The sequence below is a fragment of the Apostichopus japonicus genome, chromosome 5 (assembly GCF_037975245.1).
Source record: "Apostichopus japonicus isolate 1M-3 chromosome 5, ASM3797524v1, whole genome shotgun sequence".
Taxonomy (NCBI): Eukaryota; Metazoa; Echinodermata; class Holothuroidea; order Aspidochirotida; family Stichopodidae; genus Apostichopus; species Apostichopus japonicus.
In genome coordinates, this window is record NC_092565.1 from 4,450,637 (window position 1) to 4,473,828 (window position 23,192).

At 36.2% G+C, this 23,192-nt stretch overlaps 1 long non-coding RNA gene across 1 annotated transcript; it reads left to right on the forward strand.

Moving 5' to 3' along the window:
* The first annotated feature begins 9,121 nt into the window (after positions 1-9,121).
* On the forward strand, positions 9,122-21,466 carry LOC139967366 (uncharacterized). Its single transcript, XR_011792978.1, has 2 exons — positions 9,122-10,153; positions 15,498-21,466. It is a non-coding gene; the product is annotated as an uncharacterized lncRNA (long non-coding RNA).
* The last annotated feature ends 1,726 nt before the right edge of the window (positions 21,467-23,192 follow it).

The window sequence follows — 23,192 nt, forward strand, 5'->3', positions numbered from 1 at the left end:
TTTTAGTGACAGTTACATAGTTTAGAGTGAAAGTGAAGTTATTAAGATTGCAAGTTTTGTTTCTGAGATTGCCAAATTTATTTTGAGAGTGGAAAAACATTTAGTTTGATCGCAAAGAGTGATGGAAGGGTTTATTAAGGTAGAAAAGTTGAGTTGTTATTTAGAGTGGGAAAAAAGTAGTTGTGAATGTGAGACAATGTGGTTATCTTGAGTGAAAATCTGGTTTTGTCAGTGAAATTTTAAAGATACTTTTTTTTTTTTAAGATACTTTATATTTAATCCAAGTGTTATCAGGATTGAAATGGACAAAATGTTGTCTTTCTTTACAACATGGAATTAATTATTCTATTTTGACTCTGCTCAGCTTAATATAAAAAGCTTTTTGAGCCTTTATAATTCTTTCTTACATTTGGGACAATTTCATCTTCACAGAATTTTATATTAAAGACAATGAAAACATGACCGGGGAAAATTGATGTTTAATATTATACCAATTTAAATAACAAGATGATGTGCTACCTATTAGTAAAATTTGGCATACCGATTATAAAAATGGATTTCAATCTGTTTAGGTATTTTACAAGCTTGCCTGAATAGTATTCAAAACTAATGCCAGTATAATCACACAATACTGAGCTGACAGGAATTCAATTGTCAAATTGTGTTACCATTTGATATTTCATTTTCTGTTCCATTTCTCAGAAATTCAATCAAAGATTACATATGCTGTGATATAATCACATAGAATTTAATATGCATAAATGAACTCTCATATTCATTTCTATATAATCAAAATGGCAATAATTAAATAATGTAATACGAGTCATTCAATAAAAGAGCATGGGTGAAATGGAGGGGGAAGGGCGGTTTGGTATGGATTGGATGGGATAGGTCATATTCGCATATTACCATGAAAATCATCAGGCAAAGGCACAAAAAAATCAGCAATTGTATGCAAAATTTGAGAATATTAGATTTAAAAATTGCAAAAACAAACAGCAATCCCACCAATCCCCCTTAAAGAAATTATCTACTAATTATTAATAATGCAGTCCTTGCTGCCCTCTAACACTAGTATTAACTTCCAAGTTCTATAAAGCACTTAACCCTGCCCCCTCACCTCTCCACCCCCCCCCTCCCCAAACAAATAATATACATGTCCCACTGATATCAAAGAGTTCCCCTTGATACTCCTACAGGAGTTTGTCCTAAGATAGACCATAATGCACTTCAACACCCTTGTCTGGTCCCTAGCAACCGTTTCTGCTGTCCTCGTTCTCACCTCCTTCGTTACCCCGATAATATCTATGGAATTTTTTTATAAAATTATTTTTATGAAGGCAGATCTGCATTTCTTTCTTATTCCTTGTTTGATTTTGCTGTGATTATACGGGACCGTAACGGTGGGAAACATTTGCCTGTGTTATACTCATATATATGTCATTGGATCATACACTATTTCCTGCATACTCTTAGTTACATACAACATTCAGGTACCTTTTAGGTTTTTCAGTTGTTGTTTTTCTTCTCACAACTGAAGGTGGGTGTGGAGGGGGGGGGGGGGGTAATGAAGAGAGAGCATTACATTTTCTGTTCAGATACATTTTCACACAAATAGCCCGGCCATTGGAAGGATCATACAAATATGCATTATTTGATTGTAATGTATACTCGACTGGATGATTACCAGATAATTTGTCGTTGATTGGCATCTATAAAAGAATTAAAACGAAAGTGAAAGGACTAATAGCTGGCACATCTGTCTATCCACGTACACCTCCAGAATGGGGGAGGTGTTATTCGATGGACAGATGGTATCGGCTTAGACGGTTGATACAAAACACCTAGGGGAGAACAAGCCAAGGCCGTCGGCGACCCTCGACACCAAAGTTTATCCGAAATTAAACAGCTGCTGCTACTCTGTGGGTTGAAGCCGCATACTGACGATTTGAATCTAACCCAGACATTCAAAATTTGCAAATGCATAATTAGATATATATATTTCTCAATGTATATAACTGAAACCCATCTAATAATGACTGGTTTCAACCCCTTCTTAATATTCTTCTCATTTAATCCTGTATATTTGTTCCAAATTTGCAGCATCACTGCAGGACCATGTCAAACTATTAATGAAAAATTAAGGTACCAGAAAAAGGTTAATCAATTAATTTGGTTCGCCAAACTCGTTTCAAGAAACGGAACAAATTACAACAGACTTTTGAGTTAAACTTGTTCTGTATTATAATTTTTATTCTCTCCCTTTCTTAGACGCAAATCACAGATAATGTCATCCGACAAAGGTTTTCATCTCCAGTATTAAGGAGAAAATTGTTGAAACTGGATTATGAAATATATTTTTCTTTGGTGAAAGCATTCAGGTTCAGCCCAATGTGAAAAGATTACCGAAAAGCTCACAAAGTAGAAAACATAGCATCATTTCATAAACTGAATACATTTATATAAAGTATTTTTAAAGTTTTGTGTGTGAAAAACTTAACGGGAAGAATTTTTTTTTTTAATGCTTCATCAGTATTGCTGCAATCATATGTTTACTAAGAAGATTGACACTAAATGCCAACTACATCTTGACTCAATGAAGAAATTGAAAGCTACTGTATATATGTGTTGGTTTCAATTCATTTTTATTCTATTTTTGAATAATGAAATCCAATAAACTTATACTACAGCCAGGCGCGTAGCCAAGGGGGGGGGCGAAGGGGGCAGCCGCCCCCCCTTGAGCATACTTTTTACAAATTTTTTTAAGGTTTTTATGATATCGCTAGTATTTTCAAAAGAGAAAATGCTAAGATGCAACTAACAAGGCATGGGAAGTGCCATTTCCGGTGATCTGGGAGGCATTTACAGCCAAAATTTTCTTGTACGCTTCGCGCCAACCATGGTGGCGCTATGCTTAGATAGTTTGCAATGCCGAATCTACAGTTTCGCCCCTCCCTTGGCAAATTCCTGGCTACGCGCCTGATCTACAGCCAGATCTTTATAAAACCGTCTCCAAAACCAAGCTTGCTCTTAATTTCACATAACGTTAGGAGATCCCAAAAATATTTCAACATTTCTGATTTTACTTCTTTTGTGTATTGATAGGGTTAGTACAAAATGTTTTACCTTTCGTAGAATCAGATGCCTTTTGTTTTTCTTTTCTGTTTTACTCGAAAAGGAAGAGCTTATTTGATAACGTAAATCGGGAGGTGATGTCTTAGCCTGTTCAAATGCAATCCTATTGTCAGCTATTTGTTCATAAGTCTATTAAATTTGTTACCAACCAATTGCTTTGTGTTATCATAAATCTCAACCATAACATACGGTCAGCTTAATTGTTATATCGTGCTGAGACAGTGTATGGTTGTGGATTAACCAATCAAAACCGATTAGAAATTCTTCGAATTTTTTAATGTAGATTATGGTACGGATATGTATATAACGCTTTATAAATTTATGAAATTTCCATAAAGCCATAAATCTGTTTTTTTTTGGGGCTTTGTAGCAAAACACCAGTAGAGTTTAAAATCATTTGTGAAAGTTTGTTACAATATTTCATGCTTTCAATCTGTAATTATTTGTCTTGGCACTTTGATGATTTTATAAACTATTTTTTTATTTTAGTGAAGTGGAACGGGTTTACGAGTCGGCCTTAATTGTGTTTATATCTGGTGTGTAATGAGTGTCAGCCATTCTGTCGGCCACTGACGTCAAGCCAACACATTCATCACTGCTATGTTGACTTGGACAGGCTCCATAAATAAATTTTAACTCGCTAAAATCGTCAGAGTCCACCTCTATATATTCTTTAACAATGCCGGGGAACTGACTTTAGATCTGGATTCCTTCTAAAATGCATTCTTTATCTTTTGTGAATAAAGTGTGACAGATGTCACGATTTCATCTGTATATTTTAGCACAAAATCCCTCCATTTATCAAGTGAGAGGAAAACAGGGGGGGGGGAGTGGGGAGGGGGTGACATCTAGTGGATCAGGAGCATGTCACTAAATTATAGCAGTTTAGCACAGTTTTTTCTGTTGGAACTGTCAATAATATTTAGATATATACAGAGCTGGTTTGTTTTAAGAGTTATATGCTCCAAGTTTGTTGACATTAGTTTAGTTTAGGCACAGAAATAAAGAGCGCTCACTTGAATTCCAATGCCAAGTGCTATAGTCTGCTGGTATACCTGATGCATCTTATATTAAGCTGCAACAGTATATTGCTTCACAAAACTAATGTGCTAACATTGCATACGAAAATCATACCCCAGAACACTTTAAAGGTTGGCGAATGAATAAACGAAGAACTGATTTACATTATGACGAACCGTTTTGAAGTTAATAGCATGCATGATTATGTTGACTCATTCTCTAAAAGCAAAATGCTTCTCATGCAAGTTTAAATATTGAGGGTTTATTCTGATAATGTGTAAACATGATATGGTTTGATATAAAAAAATATGTTACATTTAATACCCAATGCAAATTGTAGCTTCATACTTCGCTGCTTCTTGGTGTGGACTGGGCTTAACAGTTTACTGACCTGGAACCAGCTAGTGCACAATTGGGTTGGAGGTATATATATATATATATATATATAGATATATATACATATATATATATATATACACTGAAGGCACCAAGTCCTTGGAAGGGATTGGTGATAGTTTCTTCAGAGGTTTGATTAAAATTTCAACGTCCAAATGCAGCCGATTATATCATAGTAAAGCTGGTAAAAAAGTTTACACCCCATGCAGTCCGTCACTTGTGTACTAAGATACAGAAAGCTATAATTTGCTTACATGCTCTTCTCAAAGATATAATTTGCTATTTTGAAATAAATTTAACAAATGTTTGTTTATTAAATCAACAAGATCTTACCTTATATTGTGTAATAGCTTAGGTTCTGTCATACCATCTTATTTGGCTCTTAACCAACTGACCTTATCTAGCCCATTAGTCAAAGTGGTAACGATAAAGTTCATTTCTTTCTGAGCTGGGTGTGTGCCATGGAGTGAGAAACCACATGCAATAACCTGCATACATATAAACAAGTAACAAACCATATTTATTTTGCAGTATGCAGCTTCTATATGTGGTTTCTCACTGGTTTATGTGCAGAAAGCAGGCTACTGTATGTGGTTCCTCACTAGTTTATTTTGCAGTATGCAGGCTACCCTATGTGGTTCCTCACTAGTTTATATGCAGTATGCAGGCTCAGTGATAAACCACTTACAGTAGCCTGCATATATACTTATAAACCAGTGAGAAACCACATACAGTAGCTGCATACTTATAAACCAGTGAGAAATCAAATTTAGTAGCTAGCATGTTAATTTTAGATTTTAGATTAGATTTTCCTGGAAAGTGGGTACACAGGGTCTAAAGAAAAAATTAAATTGCTATTATTTCACACAAGTAGGGTTAATGTTTACTTTCCATTTGCAACATGAAATGCCCAGTATATGATAATTTGAACTGAACTGATACTACTAGGATTGAATTGTCAGGCCTCTTTATATTCTTACAGAATTACCTACACATGCTTTCTGCAGTAGATATAAGCAGTTTGCTAACATTTTTTCTTGCTTTGATTTTCAGCAGTCTATTTCACTCCTCATTACCTCCTATTTACTGATTTGTATTTCCCTAATTACCTGTAATTACTACTATCTGACAATTCTTGTTGTGTTTCTCTCTCTGCTTTCTATTTCACTCCTCATTACCTCCTATTTACTTATTTGTATTTTCCTAATTACCTGTAATTACTACTATCTGACAATTCTTGTTGTGTTCCTGTCTGCTTTCACTCCTCATTACCTCCTATTTACTTGTTTGTATTTCCCTAATTACCTGTAATTACTACTATCTGACAATTCTTGTTGTGTTTCTCTCTCTGCTTTCTATTTCACTCCTCATTACCTCCTATTTACTTATTTGTATTTTCCTAATTACCTGTAATTACTACTATCTGACAATTCTTGTTGTGTTCCTGTCTGCTTTCACTCCTCATTACCTCCTATTTACTTGTTTGTATTTCCCTAATTACCTGTAATTACTACTATCTGACAATTCTTGTTGTGTTTCTCTCTCTGCTTTCTATTTCACTCCTCATTACCTCCTATTTACTTATTTGTATTTTCCTAATTACCTGTAATTACTACTATCTGACAAAGCTTGTTGTGTTTCTCTCTCTGCTTTCTATTTCACTCCTCATTACCTCCTATTTACTTATTTGTATTTTCCTAATTACCTGTAATTACTACTATCTGACAAAGCTTGTTGTGTTTCTCTCTCTGCTTTCTATTTCACTCCTCATTACCTCCTATTTACTGATTTGTATTTTCCTAATTACCTGTAATTACTACTATCTGACAATTCTTGTTGTGTTTCTCTCTCTGCTTTCTATTTCACTCCTCATTACCTCCTATTTACTTATTTGTATTTTCCTAATTACCTGTAATTACTACTATCTGACAAAGCTTGTTGTGTTTCTCTCTCTGCTTTCTATTTCACTCCTCATTACCTCCTATTTACTTGTTTGTATTTCCCTAATTACCTGTAATTACTACTATCTGACAATTCTTGTTGTGTTTCTCTCTCTGCTTTCTATTTCACTCCTCATTACCTCCTATTTACTTATTTGTATTTTCCTAATTACCTATAATATCTACTATCTGACAATTCTTGTTGTGTTTCTCTCCCTGCTTTCTATTTCACTCCTCATTACCTCCTATTTACTTGTTTGTATTTCCCTAATTACCTGTAATTACTACTATCTGACAATTCTTGTTGTGTTTCTCTCTCTGCTTTCTATTTCACTCCTCATTACCTCCTATTTACTTATTTGTATTTTCCTAATTACCTGTAATTACTACTATCTGACAAAGCTTGTTGTGTTTCTCTCTCTGCTTTCTATTTCACTCCTCATTACCTCCTATTTACTTATTTGTATTTCCCTAATTACCTATAATATCTACTATCTGACAATTCTTGTTGTGTTTCTCTCCCTGCTTTCTATTTCACTCCTCATTACCTCCTATTTACTTATTTGTATTTCCCTAATTACCTGTAATTACTACTATCTGACAAAGCTTGCTGTGTTTCTCTCTCTGCTTTCTATTTCACTCCTCATTACCTCCTATTTACTTATTTGTATTTCCATAATTACCTATAATATCTACTATCTGACAAAGCTTGTTGTGTTTCTCTCCCTGCTTTCTATTTCACTCCTCAATACCTCCTATTTACTTATTTGTATTTCCCTAATTACCTGTAATTACTACTATCTGACATAGCTTGTTGTGTTTCTCTCTCTGCTTTCTATTTCACTCCTCATTACCTCCTATTTACTTATTTGTATTTCCCTAATTACCTGTAATTACTACTATCTGACAAAGCTTGTTGTGTTTCTCTCTCTGCTTTCTATTTCACTCCTCATTACCTCCTATTTACTTATTTGTATTTCCATAATTACCTATAATATCTACTATCTGACAAAGCTTGTTGTGTTTCTCTCCCTGCTTTCTATTTCACTCCTCAATACCTCCTATTTACTTATTTGTATTTCCCTAATTACCTGTAATTACTACTATCTGACATAGCTTGTTGTGTTTCTCTCTCTGCTTTCTATTTCACTCCTCATTACCTCCTATTTACTTATTTGTATTTCCCTAATTACCTGTAATTACTACTATCTGACAAAGCTTGTTGTGTTTCTCTCTCTGCTTCTCTCTCATTACCTCCTATTTACTTATTTGTATTTCCCTAATTACCTATAGTTACTACTATCTCTTGACAAAGCTTGTTGTATTTCTGTGTCAGCTTTTATTTCTGGCACTTTTATATTGCTTTTGTTAGTATCAATTTTACAGTATCTCTAGTTTGCTTTTATTGTTTATAGTTTTTATTGTCTTATTATTTAAATTTTCATTTGTTATTTTCGTTTATTAAAGTTATGAAGTTTATTTCATTTGTAAAGTACTTAGAGCTTACCTTTAGAAACAAGTGCCATATAAATGTAATTTCATAATCATAATAATTATTTTAGCATTTCCCTGTTACTGTATTCCTTAGTTTGGGCGATTCCTCCTTATCTTATTTGTACTTTATATTTTGTTTTCTTTTGTTTTTGTTCTGTAATTCTTTGTTCTATTTCTCCTATTCTATTCTCCTGTTCTATTCTCTATCCTGTAGATCTGCTCTAGATATTCATTGCTCATTTGTCCAATCTAAAGTGTCTGTCCGTCTGTCTCTCTTCATGTACTTCTTAGTTTCTTTTCAGTTTAAGCCACTGACGAAAAATCCTGCTAGGATTGAAACATCAGGTGCTCTCAATTTTTACACGATTCAGAAATTATGAAACCGTACGAAACGATAATACACAGTTGTTCCTAATAATTAAATGATTGTGAAGCAATTAAATATTTTCACGATTAGTCTATTCATAAAAAGGTGTTTACTCGTCTCTACCATTTCCTGCAGAGCAAAAACAAAAATCTCATTTAATGTTGTTGCCTTTTCATTGCACCAATCACTTCCCTTCAATCAAATTTCCTGTTTATTTTAATAGCCATAGGTAGGAATTTTTTTTGTGTGTGTGTGTCAATTTCCCCGCCTTTGTTTCAAGCTTAAAAATGTGTCCTTAGCCATGTATGTGTAACATTACACAGTTTTACGTATATAATATCAACCGTACAAAAAAAAAAAAAAAAAAAAAAAAAAAAAAAAAAAAAATCTGAACAATTTTGCGACTGCTTCCTTGATCAGAGTGGGCGTGATGGAATAAAAACGAATGCCGTAAACTTCATAAAGAAATATTCTCCAGTTTGTTGAACTCTCTGATGTTAGTACGGTACTATATACTGTATGAGGCCTATGTATAATTTTAACAGGATGCGTCTGCTGTGCGTAAACAGGATTTTTCTTCCTTTCTTTTTTTTTGGGGGGGGGGGGAGAAAGAGAAATGTCAGAGGTAATAACTGGATCACAAGTGTTCTAAGTTGGATAATTTCTAAGGCCATAAGAGTTGGTAAAATGAAACCCAAACATATGGCTACAACACTTGAAGTGCTTTGGGCAATATGCAAGGTTGTGCGACTTTCATCTGTCGGTTTGTAATATCTGTTTGATTTTACAACAACATTTTAGAAATTCTATGGAATGCACAATTTTCTCTTTGGTATTAGAGAATTAACTTGAAATATCAGAAAGACTCTCCAGTCAGGAAAACTGGATGTTCCTTCTTGAGTTTTTGGCCCAAAACCGGTCATTAGGCAGTAAAGTAGGAAGTGTATTTACATTTCAGTGCCATGTATTTACAAGATCTCGTTCGTAGATTTCCATTGATGTATAATTAATGATACCCTACAATTTTCAAAATATTATTATGAATAGGCAGCCCCAAAAATGATTTGCTTAAAGATATTTAATGAAGTGTTAGTGTCTAGCAGGTCACTTGGTCTTCTTATTTTCCTCTTTTCCCTTTTGCCCTGTAATTTTGAGGGCCCTAGTTTGGGCCTATGCCCCATCCTGCCCTTGTAATTATAATTTGCATGGGGCTGTCCATGTGATTCATTCCTGGTTCAATGTCGTACGTTCCTATGCAGTTAGTTCCCCCCTCCCCCCCCCCCCCCAGTATATGAATTTTGTTGTTTTCTTCGCCACGTGCTTTACAGCCATGCTCAAGACTTTTCTTGAGGATAATGTGAATTATACCAAAAATACTTTACTATTACATATTAATTGTCAACATTTTGTTATCAATATTATATTATTTGGAATGACAAATTATGCATCTAAAGCCTCATTTTAGCCAAAATTTGCACATAATATACTGTAACGGCGCACTATAATTTACTCCATAGAATCATCTGTTTAAAATGCCTACCGTCTGATAATTCAGCCTACATGGGCTTCACCTTTCCATCATCTCTGAAATATTCTTCTCAGCCCACAGTGGGTAAAGCTTAATTACATCACCATAGATCTGCTGCCTGCAAAGGTCAAGAGTTCACAGCACCCTTGGAGTGTCTGCCTTCGTATCCCTCCACGGATTAGAAAGTGTCCGAAAGACAGTCACGCTTCTTGCTTTCTTCATCGGATGGCTGTGGACTGGAACAACTAGGCTGGCTCGCAGCAGCTCGGATTGGTGAGGTTTTTTATAACGCTTGTTTGTCGCATCAGAATTAAGGGAGAGGAGATGTATGGATGGATTGTAAAATGACTCATGTGTCGATGAAAATATAATTATAACCATAGGTGGGTGGGCATTGTTGATTTGATAACCTAGGCATCGATCCTCGGGCCTGATCGAGTATTCGATTTAATAATTGTTTCGTTCTATTGTTTCAATTCGTGACTAATTATAGAACAAAGTGAAAATCTTAGAGATATTAATGAGCAGTTATTAGCATGATTGGGTTATTGGATCTCTTTAGTTATCTGACCTGTATTTTAATTTTCTGCTTTTACAACTTCATAATTTTAACAAGGTCGATTGGGGTCTATCATCCATTGTAAAGAATTTAGCTTTGTATGGATGAGGAGAGAGGGGTGATGCAACAGGGGGGTGGGGGAGGTGGGAAGAGAGAGGTGTGATGCAAAAAGGGGGGAGAGAGATAGGTGTTGCACAATAAAGTGGGAAGGGGCCATAGTGGACCAGACGTCCACAGGGCCACACTGCCTCCCTTTATAAAGTCCTTTATTCAACTCATTGGCCCTTCCTTATAAAGGTTGATTCTAACCTAAGCCAGTCAGGAAATATTTTTAAAATCCTGTGCATACCCATGAAGGTGGGAACTTGTTTCCTTTGGAGTTGGGTCCACCCAGATACTAAACAGGATAAACCTTGCTTATAAACCCCAGGGTCTCTTTATATGGACCAGTATTCACCAGCTCTCTGCTCCCTATGTGTCATACGTTGATTGTTCTTCAATGGATCAGTGTTTACAATCACAAATTTATTGTCACAAATTATCATATTGATGATGGATGTTTCAAGCTTTAAACATGTCACATTCAGTAGATAGTGTTGTCTGATATCCCTATGATGGTATCCATCTTATCGGGCGATATAATGCAGCTATTTATATGAGGCCTCTTGTGCCTTTACAATGTCTTTGTATATTTGTATTTTTTTAATCCATAACCCACCTGAACCAGCCTATACCCCCAGGGCTTGAAATTCTTTGGTGAATCTGTTTTGCTATCTGTTCTAATACACAGCATGCACCTATTCACATGACCCATTTTTGCCCAATGTAGATCAAACTTGGTTTGCCAACAGTGTCTCCAGGTACATGAATGATGTATTATGCTTCAATGTGATTGATGGCCCTAACAGATACATTGTACAGTAAACATTGACACTCGAGATTCCCCAACTCTTTCTCAAGTCACAGAGAAGAATTTTCGTATTCACATTCGTGCGGCAAGAGGCATTGTCTCTTTTTTCTTTGATGAAACAGAGTCAACAAGCAGAGTAGAATTAGTGTATCCCGAACAGCAAACATAGCAATCACTGCCAAGCAAATAAAACATGGTATGTTTGAGCCTTCTCTCTGTCTTGAGGTTATGAGATTTGTAAGTTACTCCTTAAAAGCTCCCTCTATTTTCTTTCCTCCCTTTTGAAGAAGGTGCGGGGATGTAAGGAAGGGGGGATGTTGGGAAGGGGAGGGTACGACGGGAAGGGGATAAACAGTGTTTGATAGAAACCCGACAATGGTCTATGTGATAGTGGTGAACAACTCTATTTGACATGTTTTAAATGTCAATGCTTTCATTCACAGATAAAGATGGAAGACATGAACAAGTCTATAATATGACATCATCGAGCCACATGTACTTCACTATTCTGTTTTTTTATACTTTTTTAACTCTTTTTTTTTTAAAGCAATGTTGTTTTTTGTTTTCTTTGTAAATACTGATAATAGTCAACCTATAAAAGCTGAACAGACAAAGAGAAAATAAGCAGTTTCAGATCATAAAGTGATACCAGTCTCTCAATGACATCACTGATTATAAAACGACAGCCCCCAAAAACTAGCACCACCCTTGTGGTTAGACCCAAATTTATAGTCAAAAATATGCCTCAGGAAATGCACCATTCGACTGAAAGTTTGATTTGTTCTGTAGGGGGGGGGAAGACACCCACCCATTTCAACCTGGGACCCTGCTTCAATGTCCCTTGCAGGGCTATGCACACCCCCCTTCCTTGATCTGCTTCGGACAAATGTGTAGAACAGACACATAGGATTTCTGATACATCCCCCTCCGGCCCACCGGAGGGGGATGTTTAATTAGTGCAGAATGACCATTATGACAAATGATGAATACCGTATATACCCTGCAGATTAAATGAAACAACAATTAAAATGTGACCAGTAATTACCTTCCTTTGTTTTATTTCTAATTTATGAAGTGATATTAACACTGGAATCTCACGGTATTTTTTTTTTTAATTGCGGTTTTCAGATTTATCATCACCCGAAACAGCTGTTACATCAAGCATGGTAAATAAATAAATAGGTCAATAGACATTTATTTATCTAGGTGTCCCAGTTCTTAAATTTATTGATTTGAAATATATAAAAGGGAAATAAAATTAATTTGTGAAGAGCTGTATTTGATGAGGTGTCAAGTTATACCTCCGGTGTCCTTTATGGCTGTGACTATTTTTTTTATTTTAATATTTTTGTTTCCTTGCTGAAGGCATCTATGTGAGGACGATGGCATGTGTGGGTGCGTGTGTGTGTGTATGTGTGTGCTATGCCTTGGCTTTTAACTGAACGTTTGGAGAAACCCCTTACTCGGTATGTTGATACACCTTAGTGAGTACAAGGTGAAGGTCAAAGATTATATTATGTTTGCTTTTAAGGTAATAATAACCCAGTTCAACCAGTCAAACTATGAACATGGTAGTTGGAACAATGATCTCATACACAAAAACAATAAACCCAAGGTTTAGTTAACCCCATGATTTTGAGAACAACACACCAAGTTAATAGTAGCAGACTGGAATGCAAATAATCGAGAAAAATGAATCATTGTTTCATTCAAATTTGTTTCCAACTTTTCAGATTAACTCATTCCAAATTGCAAAATTTCTGATGGTATGAGTGGGTGTCATGTTATAACAATGATTGTGGAGCTATGGAGAAAAATGAACCGTTGCTTCATTCAAAATTGTTTCAAACTTTTCAGATGAACTCATTCTAAGTTGCAAAATTTCTGATGGAATGAGTGGGTGTCATGTCAAAACAATGATTGTGGAGCTATTATAAAGCTATGGAGAAAAATGAACCATTGCTTCATTCAAATTTGTTTCCAACTTTTCAGATTAACTCATTCCAAAATTGACAAATTTCTGATGGAGTGAGTGGGTGTCATGTCATGTCATAACAATGATTGTGGAGCTATTATTAATGGAGAAAAATGAACTATTGCTTCATTCAAAATTGTTTCCAACTTTTCAGATTAACTCATTCCAAATTGCAAAATTTCGGATGGAGTGAGTGGGTGTCATGTCATAACAATGAATGTGGAGCTGTGAGCTATGGAAAAAATGAACCATTGCTTCATTCATATTTGTTTCCAATTAACTTTTCAGATTAACTCATTCCAAATTGCAAAATTTCTGATGGTATGAGTGGGTGTCATGTCATAACAATGATTGTGGAGCTATGAGCTATGGAGAAAAATGAACTATTGCTTCATTCAAATTTGATTCCAACCCTTCAGATTAACTCATTCCAAAATTGCAAAAATTTTCTGATTTAATGAGCGAATGTCATACCATAACCATGAAAGTGGAGCTATAGTTATAATATTGTATGGAATCGATGAAAAAGGAATTCGTTAAGTCATTCAGAGCACATTAACAGCGATAGTTTTTAATCCTGGCTTTAAATTTAAAGTTCAAATACACCATGCTCTCTTTCTAAATCAAGTCTTAGCAGCAAAGTCCCTGAAAATTTGGAATCAAATTGCATTTGCAAAAAAGACTGTCCCCATTTCTCAAAGCTGACATGTATTGATCTCCAAAAGGCAATTAAAAACACTGGATCCAGATTTAGAAATCTCTCTCCCTCTCTCTCTCTATTTGACCTATTTCAACAGTACTATTGTAGATTAATTTCATCATATATGTTTCATCAGAGAGTGCATGTTCTAATTAATGCAGGTACTAAACTATTTCTGTCAGAATCAGCTATGGCGACAGGCTTTTTCAGATCAAAATTCCTTTATAGCTCAGTATATCAAATAAGAGCATATACCATGAAACTGAGAACACTGTTGAGGAACACCAGGCGTACCAGATTTCCGGGGACAGTTCCTGGAAGTCATGGACCGTCCCCAGTCCCCGTCCCCAGTCCCCAGCTTAAACGTGTCCCTGGAATTCATGTACTCTCACAGATCATTCCTAAATTTGTAAAAAGGCTCAGAATAATAAATATGAATCTAAGAGACTGACTTCGGTCAGCTTGCGGCTTTAATAAGCCAAAGATGGCTTCTTCGCGAGTTCCTGCTCGCAGGAGGATCTAAAATACATACATATATAGGTCAGTTGTGCCTCAATTAATGACAGTTTAAGATAGAAGGTTTAATACTTATCCAGATAAACTCGATTGTTTTCACATATGGAAAGCCTCTACCCTTTCTCTCCCCCTAAACCCTGTCTTGAACAGGACTGGATCGTTTATATGTTTATCTTGACGACATCTTGAGAAAATAAAAATAAAAGTGACAAGGATATGTGTTCGTTGATTTTTCCCAATTTCAGATCGCTTGTTTATTTTCTGTATCCCTGCCTTCCTGTTTCGTCCTATTTTTCTCCCCTATCGTTGTTTTTGTTTTTTCGTTTTTGTTTCTTTTGTGCTGTGTTGCTTGTTTTTTGTGTGTGTTTTTCTTTGGTTTCTGGTTTTTGTTTTGGTTAGGAATTTTTCAGTACCATAGCGAAAAAAAATTGTTTTCACATTTCATATAAAACCAAACAGGCTTTTTTGCAGGTCATATCCTGTGCATTGAAGATTTGGCTGTGTTAAATTCGACTGAAGATCTTATGTCAGATCCCTACCCCCTCACCACCCCCGCCACCGGCTGTTGCTATGGTTACCTTCATGGGGAGCTAAAAACTTGCCACTATTACATACATGGTATTGCTCCCTCCTTCCATATATGCACACATCTCAGTGTTAAACATCTCATTGTTAAACAGAGTTTATTGTTTTTCAATCATGATTCTCTGAAGTTACACCTAATTTTCCACCACTTTCTGTTGGTAAAGACTCTATTAATATCTCCTCGACTGTTAGAAACCTTGGTGCATATTTTGTCCAGACCTTGAAAATCATGTTACTAATCTCTGTCGTTCTGCTAATTGGCCACTGAGGAAAATCAGTCTGATGAGGAATTGCCTTGATAATAAGACTAGCGAGATACTGCTCCATGTGTTTGTGTCATCAAAGCTTGACTTCCTAAATTCACTTTTCCAGAAACATCCAGAAGCTTCAAAAGATCCAAAACACCGCTGCCTGTGTTGTGAAAAGGAAGGGAAGAAAATGCCAACCCACTCCACTTCTGAAGGAACTTCATTGGTTCCCTATCAGCTGCAGAATTAAGTATAGACTACTTCTTCTCACCTTTTGTGCTCATCATCTGGAACAGCCTGTGTACCTGTCGCAACTTCTCTTGCCGTGGATTCCAACTCGCACACTTCGTTCCTCCAACAAACTTGAAGACCTATGGTTACAGAAGCTTTGAATACCCTGGCTCTTATCTATGGAACAAGTTACCAGATCACATTCGAACATGTTTTAAACTTTCTACTTTCAAAAGTTTACATAAGACCCATTTTTTTCACTTGTTCTTTTGTAAATTAATTTGCTTTCTTTGTAAAGCGCCTTGAGGCAGTGACTTTTGTCTACTGGTTTGGCACTATATAGGTCTCATTTATTATTATTATTATTATTATTATTAACTTTATTAATTTAGTTAATTTAATATATAAAGCATGATCAATTTAACACAAGTTTAAATATTTTCTGGATCAGAAATTGAAGTCAAGTTCTGGACCGTTAAAGACATGTTGTACGTTAAGCTAATGTTAAGTAGAAAAGTTACAGTTTGGACTTGGTTTTCAGAGCTGAAAATTTACAACTCTATGATATAATTGGTTTGTTACATTCTCCACAGTATATCACGGTGCCTTTCAATGTTAGTTTACTCTGTCACTTTTGAACCATGTGTCGGGAGTTTAAATTTATGTACATAATCCGATGTCGTTTCGATTGCCGGATTCAAAAAAGTTTTACCAAAACTACTGGAAATTACTGAAATTAGGAATAATATTGATATTGACTAAAAGCATGTAAACTAAATCAGAATTTTTAGGAATTATCATTAATTTTACAAACGTCATTTCCCACCCAAATTGTCATGATGCAAAAGTGGACATTTTCATGACATTAATATGTTATGCTAACACTGCCATGTTTTTTACTCTTTTTTTTTTGGTTTCTGTTTTTTTTTTAGCGCATCGAGATTTTTAAAATGTTTTTTTTGCACTTTATAAGAACTGTATATTATTATTATTTTTAAGTGAAACCATAGGTCATCATGCTACATTGTTTTGTGGACTTAGTAATGGTGCACTATGACAACTAGTTTCCAACATCAACAACATAAGTGACTTTTGGAAATATGATACGAAATATGAAGGAAATTTGAAGGAACCAGAAAGGATTGAAAATTTGTTCAAATCTTTGTGAAAAAATTAGATTTTGGAATTAATAATTTCAGAACACTGCTACATATTAAATAACAAAAAATATGCCTAAAACGTTTGCCTTCAGAAAATCCCTTTAAGAAACTGACTTTATAATAAGTGTTGAACCTTTGAATCCAAAAAAAATTCTCTGTGGGTCTTTTTTGCACATACTTGCGTGGTTGTTTACTTTAAGATAAAGAAACATATGTATATAATTCAGAGCTAAGTTTATCCAAACAACGGTTTGTTTCCTCTTTACGCACGTTTTGTAACCATAAGATATTAATGACATATTGGTAACATCCTTCTTGAGGTACAAAATCTATTTATTTATCTAATTAGATTGGAGAAAAAAATTTAGGCAGTCCAGATGTACAAATTGTCATAGTCACATACATATTTATGCATCTGGTAAAAAATTGTTTTATGGCGGATCCGGGTGTCGACCAGGAGAACCAGAAATGAACATTAGAACCCTTGTGGTTAGTCTCACTTAGTCACCTCCACAAGGTTTTTAGAGGGGAAGGGGGGAGGGACAAATTCTAACATGTACCCCATTCCCTTCTGATTCAGGTAGGGACTGAACCTTTATTGAAGGGAGTCCTGGCTCCAGAGGAGTGGTATATTTCTTCTATGACGGAAAAAATCCCCCGACTGGACTTTTCACCCCCACTGACAATAGAGGTGGGGTACATATAGTTCTCCGAATCTTCTCCCATCCACCCTTACCACTCCCCCCCCCCCCCAGGGTCCTTTGAGCATGTCCCTGGTCTGACCATGTTCAAATTAGAGCGCTGACCATGTGTGCTATTAAGTGACCATTACATGTACCATGATGACAATTAGACCATTTGCCAATTGTGACACCAGTTCCAGGGGGTAGAGGGGGAGGGGGGGGGGGTTGGTGTAGCCAATATTACTATGAGACATCTGTTAATTGCAATGTAACTCAGTGTTAATGTTTCTATGTGTGGATAATGGAAATGCATGGATATCAATCTGTTTACCATTGCTTTTTGTGTGAGTAATAAGTTGAGGTTTAGTATGTACTTCTTTGGCCTAACAGTATGTGCAAATGCATGGATATCAATCTGTTTACCAATGCTTTGTGTACGAGTAATAAGTTGAGGTTGAAGTGGGAGTGGGAGTAAAGAAAAAAAGGAGGAGAATATATAGGTAATCAATTAATCAATGAAATCCTCCTGTGCCACAAACCCAACTTGTCTCTCAATTGATTTATTTATCTGAATCATACACAGCGCTTTTAGGCATTGAAAAGTTTAAGGTTTCCTCTTGAAAGGAATACGACATGTAGCTCAAGTTTTAGCTTTTCTTTGATAGTTATTTTAGAAGCTTAACTCCTCATACTTAAAGTTATATATTAGAGCTCTATAATAAACAGCTATAAAAGTAAGCATATCATGAATGAAATTCAATATTTTTTTGTTCAAGAGGGACCTGTATAGTTGAAACTACTAGTTTACAGTACCTATACCACCATGAATGTAATTATCTGAACAAGTTTATTCCATATAGTTTTGATTTCAATTAGCCAACGTGATTCTCGATGGTTGAGTCAAACTGATTCCTGTACAATTGTCAATTCAAGGTCCAAGGTCAAATGTTCACAACCACCTCAGACTGTAAAATAGAGCACTGCATGGCCCTATTTGGGGAAGATGATACAATGTCACTTTATATAATATTTCATCAAAGGCTAAAACATTTCCCCAAAGTTTTCCCCAACATGTGTAGATACTGATACAGGGTGTGCAACCCCCCCCCCCCCCTCCCATTACCCCTTTTCAACCACACACTAAACTTATCACAAGTTTGGATGTTTAGCCCTCCTAAGTTAAGTCCTACTTTAGTCTAAATATGCCTTGGAAGCTACATCATTTGAAGTCCAATGTTATCTTTGGTATGGAAGAGAACCCCCCCCCCTCCTTCCTCCCCTGCATGGGCATAGGATTAAATAAAAGCCATGGCCACACCGACTCCTTTTGATGAGATCCGAGTGGATCCATATGGATGGATATATAAGCTTTGATGCCCTTGAGCTGTATATGCCTCTTTAAATGACCCAGTTCTAGAATCCAGCAGATCACTAGGTGGATAATACTAGTAAATAGCCATTGTTGATTGTCTAACAGGGTCAAAGTGATGCTGACAATCTATCCAGGGGTATCTCTGTGGTTGAGGTTTTGTTTATTCGGTTGATATGTATCGTATTTCTCAATGACTTAACAATTCTCACTCAAGGACAATAGTGTACACAGTCAGTCAGTGATATAATGCTGCTGCTGTTACATACACTGCATGTTTAATCGATGGTGTGAAAGACAATGTAAATTAAGTCATTTAGGTTTCGACGATCATCCTTACCTTTGCTTTTATCATGGCGTATGTGTGTGTGTGTGTGTGTATGTCTGTTGGCATTTATGTGTACGTTTGTAACGCTCAGCTTTGTAAACATGATATCGCTCAAAGGGGAAGGTCGAACCAATTTCATATTTGGTATGTAGAAGAACCACATTAAGTACAAGCAGCTTATTGTTTTATGTGAAGGTGAAAGGTCATTTAGGGTCACCAGGGGTCAATTTTTAAACCTTGTAAACACGCTATCTCAAGAAGGAAGGGTAGGACCAGTTTCATATTTGGTGTGTAGAAGTACCATAGTGAGTACAAGAAGCCTATTGTGTTATGTGGAGGCAAAGGTCATTTGGGGTCACCAGGGGTCAAATTGTGAAAACCTCTTAAACACGCTATCTCAAGATGGAAGGGTCGGACCAGTTTCATATTGGTGTGTAGAAGTACCACAGTGAGTACAAGAAGGCAATTAATTGATTTATGTGGAGGTCAAAGGTCATTTGGAGTCGACGGGTTAAATTGTGATAACCTTGTAAACACGATATCTCAATATGGAAGAATGGGCAAATCTCATATTGGTATGAAGGTGTATAGCAATGAGTAAAAGAAGCCTCTTGATTTGGTGGAGGTCAAAGGTCATTTGGAGACAACAGGTCAAAACGTGAAAGCCTTGTTAAACATGATATTGCAAGAAGGGAACCTTGGACAGATCTCATGTTTGGTTTGAAGATGTACCATATCAAAAGAGCCTATTATTGCTTTTGGTGGAGGTCAAAGGTCATTTGAAGTCGACAAACGCCAAACATTTACTTCAATCCCCTCTCACCTGTCTCTGTACACTAACAAATCTCCCTAAACATAATATCGCAAGAGAAGCTTGGACAGATCGCATATTTGGTATGTAATTGTGCCACATTGAGTACAGGAAGCCTAATGTTGTGGGCAGAGGTTAATGGTTGTTTGAGTTCACCAGGGATCAACTAATGAAAACCATACTTATTTTCAAAATATTTCAACAAGGACAGATGTCACAGTTAGTGTGTTCATGTATCTATCACATTTAGCACAAGAAGCCTGTTGTTGAGGTTAATATAGTCAGTTTTGGTCAGTTATTTATTCCAAAATTGCTCATATTACATCATCGAAACCACAATGCATTTTTGGATTCTTTTTTCCTTTTCCTTTGTTTCACTGAGTTATACTTACTAGGGAGTGGCTAGAAGGGAGAAACAATTCCAGTCATTTGTAGGATGTCCATTTTGGACGATAATCTTTTGATATACTTTCTGCAATCATTTATTGTTTATTGTTTATATGGTTTTCCACAGATAATACATATATAAATGTGGAGGGAAGTGCTTTAAAAAGCCAATACAGGCTTAACAAAGAAAAGGACTCCCAAGAAAAAAAAAGGATATACAAAATGAAAATATAATTAAAGGAATAATTTATAACATTCAATAAAAACGATGTATCAATACTGGGAAATGACTTTTTTTTGTAGCATTTTTCTAAATGTTACTTAAGATGGTTTAGATTTTAAAGTAGCAGTAAGAGAATTCCATTTCCTTATAGCATGAATCTTAATGTACCAAGTGTTGTATTACATAAGTTGTGGTATGCTCGACCGGCACTTCTAGTGCGGTGACTATGTATGGTGCTGTTAATAGTAAAGAAGTCAGGAAAGGCTGCAGGAAGGCTGAAGGAATTTATTCTTTGCTTTTGTTTGGGATCAGCAAACTGATACTGAAAGTGTATGTCTGCATTGATGTAATATTGACAATCATCATGATGAAATTGCAATATTTGTTAAATTTTTGACTGAAATATGAGTAAATAATATCCATGCGTTGAAGTAAATTCTTTGTTCCAAAATGCTCAAAAGTACACAGGTGTGTGTTTATACTCTTACTGATATGATGGAGTAATGCATATGTGGGGATGGGGGTGGGGAGAGTTGAAGGAGGGAGTCTGGGAGGAGGTAGGTGTGAGGGGAGGAATGGCTTGGTAGTTATTATGCGGTAGTTTACTCAAAAAAAAGTTTGTGGTAATCCTACACCTCTGTACTATCCTGCTGTCTGTTATGAAATTATTTTGATTAGAACAGTTTGTTTCGGGACAGGATGGGAGGTTGAGCTAGAGAAAAGTCTTGTCCGTGAACAAATTGTGCATGTTCTAAGCATCCTTAATTAAACCTTAAAAATATTAGAAGCAAATGTAATCCTTCTCTAACAACTCTCTGCTTCTATGGAATGGTTAAAAGTACTTATTAAATTCACATGTTATGGAATGGTTTGTTCTTAATAAACAAATAAAGCTGAAGTATTTTTCATTGCACGTATTAAATTTTTTAAAGACATTTTATTGTTGAGTGTTCTGCAAGCTGCTTAACAAGGTAGGATATATTTTGAGGAAAAGAAAGCAGTAGTTGGTATTGAACCAGGGGCCTTCTGCTGACAAAACTGTTTCTCTACCACCAGACCATAAGGTGGGAGAAAGCTTTGGCTTGCTTTTCAAATATTTAAAGATGCAGTTGTTTGGACTTAGTGTTTTTATAAAACATTTTCTCTGCTGATCCTTGTCAGGGAGAGGGAACCTTGTCAGGGGGGAGGGGTGCCGGCGAATTCCCTTGTCCGCTTGGGAACCTGGAGGGGTCCCGGCGAGCTCCCTTGTCTGCTTGGGAACCTTGTCAGGGGGGAGGGGTCCCGGCGAGCTCCTTTTGCCAGCGATCACTCGCCATGGTCTTGAACCGGGCCGATCAGAAATTTCCAATCCAACGGAACTACCAATCACACCATTTTGGTTCCCAAGGAATCAACTTCGTTTCTTACCTTTATACTTCCACCTGCTTCAAAGAACAGAAAAGTAAAAGGCTCTGGCTGGATTTGAACCATGGACATGCATCCTGTGGGAATTGAACCCCTACACAAGGAGTTTGTCTTGCTCTTCAGGTACAAGCACTAACCACTGCGCCACTGTATCTGTTGAGAAATAATGCTCGTTTCTAATATTTATGGTTCATAATGGCAGAAAAGAGGTATAAGAATAGAAAAAGCAAACTGCCCTCTCTGGGATTTGAACCCAGAGACATAGAATCTTTAAGTACGGGCACTAACCACTGCGCCACTGTAACTGTTGAGAAATAATGCTCGTTTCTAATATTTAAGGTTCATAATGGAAGGAAAATGGTATAAGAATAGAAAAAGCAAACTGCCCTCTCTGGGGTTTGAACCCAGACACATGGAGTTTGTCTAACTCTTCAGGTACAAGCACTAACCACTGCGCCACTGTATCTGTTGAGAAATAATGCTCGTTTCTAATATTTATGGTTCATAATGGCAGAAAAGAGGTATAAGAATAGAAAAAGCAAACTGCCCTCTCTGGGATTTGAACCCAGAGACATAGAATCTTTAAGTACGGGCACTAACCACTGCGCCACTGTATCTGTTGAGAAATAATGCTCGTTTCTAATATTTAAGGTTCATAATGGAAGGAAAATGGTATAAGAATAGAAAAAGCAAACTGCCCTCTCTGGGGTTTGAACCCAGACACATGGAGTTTGTCTAACTCTTCAGGTACAAGCACTAACCACTGCGCCACTGTATCTGTTGAGAAATAATGCTCGTTTCTAATATTTAAGGTTCATAATGGAAGAAAAGAGGTGTAAGAACTGAAAAAAGCAAACTGCCCTCACTGGGGTTTGAACTCAAAGACAGAATCTTTAGGTACGGGCACTGACCACTGCACCACTGTAACTGTTGAGAAATAATGCTTGTTTCTAATATTTGAACCTAACAAAGTAAGGAGACTATAAAAAATATATATATAAAAAGTCAGTTGGCTTTGTGCTTCCTCGCAATATACTTTGCTCAAAATTTGGAAACCCCCCTCTTTTCAGCCCCCTTTCTTGTCCTCTCTGAAACACCCATCGACATTAAAATTAGACGTGGAGTAAGAGACACCCTTGTCTTTGTTATACACCAATTTCGTGTAATTATCTGACCGGGAAAGGCTTTTTGTCTAATATGATTTTCCTGTCCCCCACCCTAGG